General features: G+C 38.2%; 1 non-coding gene across 1 annotated transcript; it reads right to left on the bottom strand.

The window, feature by feature from the left end:
* Positions 1–7966: 7966 nt before the first annotated feature.
* Positions 7967–8038, bottom strand: TRNAC-GCA. Its single transcript has one exon. It is a non-coding gene; the product is annotated as a tRNA-Cys (tRNA).
* Between the last annotated feature and the right edge of the window lie 382 nt (positions 8039–8420).

Below are 8420 nucleotides of genomic sequence, written 5' to 3'. Positions count from 1 at the left end.
AATGTGAAGTCAAGGGAGCCTTAGAAAGCATCACTGTGAACAAAGCTAGTGGAGGTGATAGAATACCAGTTGAGCTATTGCAAATCCTGAAAGATGATGCTGTGAAAGTGCTGCACTCAATATGCCAGCAAATTTGGAAAACTCAGCAGTGGCCACAGGACTGGAAAAGATCAGTTTTCATTCCAATCCCAAAGAAAGGCAATGCCAAAGAATGCTCAAACTACCACACAATTGCACTCATCTCACATGCTAGTAAAGTAATGCTTAAAATTCTCCAGCCAGGCTTCAGCAGTATGTGAACCGTGAACTTCCTGATGTTCAAGCTGGTTTTAGAAAAGGCAGAGGAACCAGAGATAAAAATGCCAACATCCGCTGGATCATGCAAAAAGCAAGAGAGTTCCAGAAAAGCATCTATTTCTGCTTTGTTGACTATGCAAAAGCCTTTGACTGTATGGATCACAAGAGACTGTGGAAAATTCTGAAAGAGATGGGAATACCAGCCCACCTGACCTGCCTCTTGAGAAATTTGTATGCAGGTCAGGAAACAACAGTTAGAACTGGACATGGAACAACAGACTGGTTCCAAATAGGAAAAGGAGTACGTCAAGGCTGTATTTTGTCACCCTGTTTATTTAACTTATATGCAGAGTACATCATGAGAAACACTGGACTGGAAGAAACACAAGCTGGATTCAAGATTGCTGGGAGAAATATCAATAACCTCAGATATGCAGATGACACCACCCTTATGGCAGGAAGTGAAGAGGAACTCAAAAGCCTCTTGATGAAAGTGAAAGTGGAGAGTGAAAAAGTTGGCTTAAAACTCAAAATTCAGAAAACGAAGATCATGGCATCCAGTCCCATCAGTTCATGGGAAATAGATGGGGAAACAGGGGAAACAGTGGAAACAGTGTCAGACTTTATTTTTCTGGGCTCCAAAATCACTACAGATGATGACTGCAGCCATGAAATTAAAAGACGCTTACTCCTTGGAAGGAAATTTATGACCAACCTAGATAACATATTCAAAAGCAGAGACATTACTTTGCCAACAAAGGTTCGTCTAGTCGAGGCTATAGTTTTTCCTGTGGTCATGTATGGATGTGAGAGTTGGACTGTGAAGAAGGCTGAGCACCGAAGAATTGATGCTTTTGAATTGTGGTGTTGGGGAAGACTCTTGAGAGTCACTTGTACTGCAAGGAGATCTAAGCAGTCCATTCTGAAGAAGATCAGCCCTCGGATTTCTTTGGAAGGAATGGTGCTAAAGCTGAAACTCCAGTACTTTGGCCACCTCATGCGAAGAGCTGACTCACTGGAAATGCCTCTGATGCTGGGAGAGACTGGGGGCAAGAGGAGAAGGGGACGACAGAGGATGAGATGGCTGGATGGCATCACTGACTCGATGGACTTGAGTCTGAGTGAACTCCAGGAGTTGCTGATGGACAGGGAGGCCTGGCATGCTGTGATTCATGGGGTCGCAAAGAGTTGGACACGACTGAGCAACTGATCTGATCTGAGAGAAGGAAAAAAAATCTGACGCTTGTAGTTTGTTTCCTCCTGCCACTTAAGAGAGAGATAAAAACATCTGACACTTGCAGCCTATTTTCTCCATTTTGAGAACCCTAGCCTTCCTGCCTGTTAACCTTTCACTGTGAAAGTGTTGTACTCAATATGCCAAAAAATTTGGAAAACTCAGCAATGCCCACAGGATTGGAAAATGTCAGTTTTCATTCCAATCCCAAAGAAAGACAATGCAAAATAATGATGAAACTACCACACAAATGCATTCATTTCACAGGCTAGCAAAGTAATGATGAAAATTCTCCAAGCCAGGCTTCAACAGTATATGAATCATGAGCTTCAAATTCCAGAAGTTCAAGCTTGATTTAGAAAAGGCAGAGGAATGAGAGATCAAATTGCCAACATCCATTGTATCATTGAAAAAGCAAGAGAATACCAGAAAAAATATCTACTTCTGCTTTATTGACTACACCAAAGCCTTTGATTGTGTGGATCACAACAAATTGGAAAATTCTTCAAGAGATGGGAATACCAGACCACCTGACCTGCCTCCTGAGAAATCTGTATACAGGTCAAGAAGCAACAATTAGAATAGGAAAAGGATTATGTCAAGGCTGTATATTGTCACCCTACTTATTTAACTTATATGCATAGTACATCATGTGAAATGCCAGGCTGGATGAAACACAAGCTGGAATGAAGTTTGCCAGGAGGAATACCAATAACGTCAAGTATGTAGCTGACACCACCCTTAAGGCAGAAAACAAAGAAGAGCTAAAGAGCCTCTTGCTGAAAGTGAAAGAGGAGAATGAAAATTTTGGCTTAAAACTCAACATTCAGAAAACTAAGATCATGACATCTGGTTCCATCACTTCATGGCAACTATTGGGGAAGCAGTGGAAAGAGTGAGAAACTTTTATTGGGCTCCAAAATCACCATAGATAGTGACTTCAGCCATGAAATTAAAAGACACTTGCTCCTTGGAAGAAAAGCTATGACCAACCTAGATAGCATGTTAAAAAGGAGAGACATTACTTTGCCGGCAAAGGTCCTTCTAGTCAACGTTATGGTTTTTCCTATAGTTATGTATGAATGTGAGAGTTGGATGATAATGAAAGCTAAGTGCCAAAGAATTTATGCTTTTGAACTGTGTTGTTGAAGACTCTTGAGAGTCCCTTGGACTGCAAGGAAATCAAACCACTCATTCCTAAAGAAATCAGTCCTGAATGTTCATTGGCAGGACTGATGCTGAAGCTGAAACTCCAATCCTTTGGCCACCTGATACAAAGAACTGACTCATTAGGATGCTCAGGGCTGATGCACTGGGATGACCCAGAGGGATGGTATGGGGAAGAAGGTGGGAGGGGGGTTCAGGATGGGGAACACATGTATACTTGTGGTAGATTCATTTTGATGTATGGCAAAACAATACAATATTGTAAAGTAATTAGCCTCCAATTAAAATAAATAAATTTATATTAAAAAGAAAATACCATGATGCTGGGCAAGATTGAAGGTGGAAGGAGAAGGGGATGACAGAGGATGAGATGATTGGATGGGATCACCGATTCAATGTATAGGAGTTTGAGCAAGCTCTGGGATTTGGTGATGTACAGGGAAGCCTGATGTGCTGCAGTCCATGTGGTCACAAAGAGTTGTACATGACTGAGTGACTGAACTGGGCTGAGCATACAATGTGATATGTTTACTTTTTTGCCTGTAAATATCCATCTTTTCAAAATAATTTTGTACCATGAGATTAAGGTGTGTTTATGTTTTACTTTTCTAGATCCCAAATGACTAATGCCTAACATATGTTAGCTGCTAAATAAATATTTGTTGTTGATGTTCAAACATCCAATCATGTCCAACTCTTTGCAACCCCACTGACTACAGCATACCGGGCCTCCTTGTCCCTCACCATCTCCCAGAGTTTGCCCAAATTCATGTTAATTTCATTGGTGATGTCCTGCAGCCATCTCATCCTCTGACACCCTCTTCTCCTTCTGCCCTCAGTCTTTCTCAGCATCAGGAACTTTTCCAGTGATTTGTCTGTTTTCATCAGATGATCAAAATGCTGGAGATTCAGCATCAGCATCAGTCCTTCCAGTGAAAATTCAGTGTTGATCTCCCTTAAGATTGATTGGTTTGATCTCCTTGCTGTCCAAAGGACTTTGAGGAATCTTCTATAGCACCACAGTTCCAATGCATCAATTCTTTGGTATTCTACCTTCTTTACAGTCTAGCTCTCACAACTGCACGTGACTGCTGGGAAAAAACATAAGTATTTACTGGGTAAATTTAATGAAAAATTCAAATATTTATATCTGTTATTGTGCAAATAAACATTTAAAAATAAAGTCAATAAATATCTGGCCAATTTTATCTTCTTTTGTCTGTCATATTAAGAGCTTTTAATATGTCTTAGCTGATTGAACATTTAACATAGAGGTTAAAATTGTAATTCTTCAGTTCCACACATTGCTTTAGAAGGCAATAAAACAGCATAGGGATACTGTTTTATCTTTTGCATGGTTGCTCCTTTATGGAAAATAAACTTTGAAAATGTCATTGTGGAATATAGTGAAGTGATCTGAACATTTACAATTATAAGAAAATGTTCAAGAATGGTGTGCATGCTGTTTACAATAGCCAGGACATGGAAGCAACCTAGATGTCCATCGGCAGATGAATGGACATGAATGCTGTGGTACATATACATGATGGAATATTATACTCAGCTATTTAAAAAGAATACAGTTGAATTAGTTCTAATGAGGTGGATGAAACTGGAGCCTATTATACCGAGAGAAGTAAGTCAGAAAGAAAAACACCAATACAGTATATTAAGGCATATATATGGAATTTAGAAAGATGGTAACGATGACCCTATATGTGAGACAGCAAAAGAGACACAGATGTAAAGAAGAGACTTTAGGACTCTGTGAGAGAAGGCAAGGGTAACATGATTTGAGAGAAAAGCATTGAAACATGTATATTACTATATGTGAAATAGATTGCAAGTCCAGGCTTGATGCATGAGACAGGGTGCTTGGGGCTGGTGCACTGGGATGATCCTGAGGGAGGGGATGGGAGGTTGGATGGAGGTTCAGGATGGGGAACACATGTACACCCATGGCTGATTCATGTAAATGTATGGCAAAAATCACCACAATATTGTAAAGTAATTAGCTTCCAATTAAACAAACAAACAAAAAAAGAATGGTGTGCATGGCAAGTGTTTCTAAATTGTGTACAATTTATTAAGAAGTTAATAAAATACCATTTGTTATCATTTAAAAAAGAAAATATCCAAAAAGTTGTTGGCAATTTTTCTTAAACTATCTGTTTTTAATATTGTTTGTAAACTAGGATTTTAAAATTTAATATGATAAATATAATCATTTAAGGAATGGCTTTCCCTTACAAACCACAAAAGTATGTTTCACTATTTTTTATATTAGTTCAATATTAAAAAAAGAATCACTGGCCCTTTGGCTCTGATCAATTAGATAAAAAATTCTGAATGCTTTTTTGTACTCTATCTAATTCTTATATGGTTGTATGATAAGGCAAGTTTTAGGTCAATATTTATCTTAAAGATATTTGAGTTGTTGAAATTAACTCTTTTCTCAGAAATGTGTTTTCCACTGCCAAGATAGGAGCACAGAGTAGTACAGGGATTATTTTTTTTTTTTTTCATTTTTTTTACCAGTGGTATTTCTCAGGATAGTTGGAAATTCCCCAGATTTGTAAAACATCAGAATTAAAAAATATAAATATGCTATAAAATCTAATTATGTAGGATTTAAAAATATCCTCTCTTCATTAAAACTTTTTAGGAATGGAGAGTTTATGAGGGATTATCTCTTAAATGCTTGAATGCAGGAGAAAAATCATGCCCCATACTCCATAACCACAAATAACATTTTTGAAGACAAACAGCATTACTCAGTGTCATGATAAGGCTGACAATTCACAGGACAAGTTCTATGAAAAAGTTAAGCCATTTCTGATATATATATATATATATATATATATATATATATATATATACATATAATCAGATCAGTCTCTCAGTCGTGTCCGACTCTTTGCAACCCCATGAATAGCAGCACGCCAGGCCTCCGTGTCCATCACCAACTCCCGGAGTTCACCGAGACTTACGTCCATCGAGTCAGCGATGCCACCCAGCCATCTCATCCTCTGTCGTCCCCTTCTCCTCCTGCCCCCAATCCCTCCCAGCATCACAGTCTTTTCCAATGAGTCAACTCTTCGCATGAAGTGGCCAAAGTACTGGAGTTTCAGCTTTAGCATCATTCCTTCCAAAGAAATCCCAGGGCTGATCTCCTTCAGAATGGACTGGTTGGATCTCCTTGCAGTCCAAGGGACTCTCAAGAGTCTTCTCCAACACCACAGTTCAAAAGCATCAATTCTTCAGCGCTCAGCCTTCTTCACAGTCCAACTCTCACATCCATACATGACCACTGGAAAAACCACAGCCTTGACTAGACGAACCTTTTTTGGCAAAGTAATGTCTCTGCTTTTGAATATGCTATCTAGGTTGGTCATAACTTTCCTTCCAAGGAGTAAACGTCTTTTAATTTCATGGCTGCAGGCACCATCTGTAGTGATTTTGGAGCCCAGAAAAATAAAGTCTGACACTGTTTCCACTGTTTCCCCTGATTCCCCCTCTATTTCCCATGAAGTGATGGGACCGGATGCCATGATCTTCGTTTTCTGAATGTTGAGCTTTAAGCCAACTTTTTCACTCTCCACTTTCACTTTCATATATAAATCCAATTAGCTCTATCATTTGGTGGTGTCAATGAAAATTTTGATGTGATAGCAAACCTCTTAAACATGATGCTTTGGGGTTTAATAATATTTTTGGAGGGAGGTGGGTTGTTTTGTTTTTTGTTTGTTTGTTTTCCCCACACCTTGTGGCTTGTGGGATCTTAGTTTTCCAACTGGAGACTGAACCCTGGGCCTGGGCAGTGAAAAGTTAAGTCCTTACCATTGGACCACCAAGGAAGTTCTATAAGTCTTAACAATGTTAATATGAAAATGGCCAAATTTAGGACATATACTACTGACAGTGCTCCCAAAATTGTTAAAGCTGTTAAATCTTTAATTTACACTGAGGTGGCAACATTTTTCAAGGCCATGAAACTTAAGTCAGTTTCTTGCATAAGTGACTTAGAGTTACTCTCCATTAGAAAATTAAAGCAGAAGACACACTGTTTGTCATAATTAAGTCTCTGAACTTTGTGCCCTCCTAGAGTCAGGCCACAGGCTATTCAGTTGTGGTAGATGAATCAGAGTACCAATAACAATCTGCTTGTATATTGAAATTAAGACACTTAGCTATGGTATCTTCTACAGTTAATTGAAATTTTAAGAATTCAGTTTATTGAATTGTTAACAATAAATGTAGGATCAAAATCTTGAACTTTCCAAATTCATTTATTATACTAAACTTAGTTTTATCAGGTCAAAGTCATTTTGACCAAGCTGAATTACAAATTAGCACTGGTTAAAATGTATCCTTCTCCTTCCCATTAAAAAAATAAATAAATAAAAATAAAAATTCTTTACACTGCCTTTATCAATATTAAAAGTTTGTGAAAGACCTACAACTGTAAAGGCACTGAATCAACAATTTAAGTACTGTACTGATAGCTGAGTATGATAATGATGCAGAAATGGAGGAATACTATTATTATGTGAATGAGTTTCCCTAAAAGTTAATTTAAACTTAAAATAATTACCATTACTTTATCAGTATTTGGAATTATTTACATTCTAATTTGCTTCCTATTGATAAAAAATGAAGTTATTTTATACAATTAAACAATAAAAGAGTTTAGTGTAGGCCAGATACTCATTTATATTTTCCATAATAATCTAAGCTTAATTACCATAACAACTATGTGAGGTAGATCTTATCTGTAAGGCTACTGAAAAAAGTGAAAGTTACTCAGTCCTGTCCAACTCTTTGTGACCCCAAGGACTGAAACCTATGTTCATGGAATTCTCCAAAGAAAAATACTGGAGCGGGTTGCCATTCCCATCTCCAGGGGATCTTTCAAACACAGGGATCAAACCAAGGTTTCCTGCATTACAGGTGGATTCTTTAGCATCTGAGCTCTTTACTGGATAAGCCTGTAAGGTTACTGAAACACATGTTGAGTACTTAGCCTATGTCACCCAAGTAGTAAAAGGTAGAATTGGAATTTGAATCTAAGAAACCTGGTTCTAGGATTACAGTTTTCAGGCACTAGACGATAGCTCTGTGTGTGTGTGTGTGTGTGTGTGTGTAAGTTGCTCAGTTGTGTCCAACTCTTTGCGACCCTGTGGACTGTAGCCCACCAGGCTCCTCTCTCCATGGGATTCTCCAGGCAAGAATACTGCAATGGATTGCCATTTCCTTCTCCAGGGGATCTTCCCCACCCAGGGATCGAACCTGGGTCTCCTGCATTGCAGGCAGATGCTTTATCCTCTGAGCCACCAGGGAAGCAGACTATAGCTGCACTACTAAATAAATAAATACAAAAATAAGGTCTAAAGTAAAGTAAGAAAGAATGAAGAAATTAATTTCTGTTAAAAGGAGATATTACTATCTATGTAGTTATCAGAATGGATAAACTCCAAAAAACAGAAAACACCAAATATCGGTGAAGATATAGAGCTACAGGAACTCAATTCATTAACTGCTATTGGAATGTAAAATGGTACAAGCATTTTGTGGGTTTCTTATGAAGCCAAATATAGGTTACTTACCATATGATCTAGCAGTCACATTCCTAATTGTCCAAATGCATTGAAAACACGAAAGCCTTCACACAAATGTTTAGAGAAACTTTATTCATAATTGCCAAAAATTGGAAGTAATCAAG

The sequence above is a fragment of the Bubalus bubalis genome, chromosome 5 (assembly GCF_019923935.1).
Source record: "Bubalus bubalis isolate 160015118507 breed Murrah chromosome 5, NDDB_SH_1, whole genome shotgun sequence".
Taxonomy (NCBI): domain Eukaryota; kingdom Metazoa; phylum Chordata; class Mammalia; order Artiodactyla; family Bovidae; genus Bubalus; species Bubalus bubalis.
Note: the sequence above shows the minus strand (reverse complement) of the source record. Positions and strands in the feature narration are given on the sequence as shown.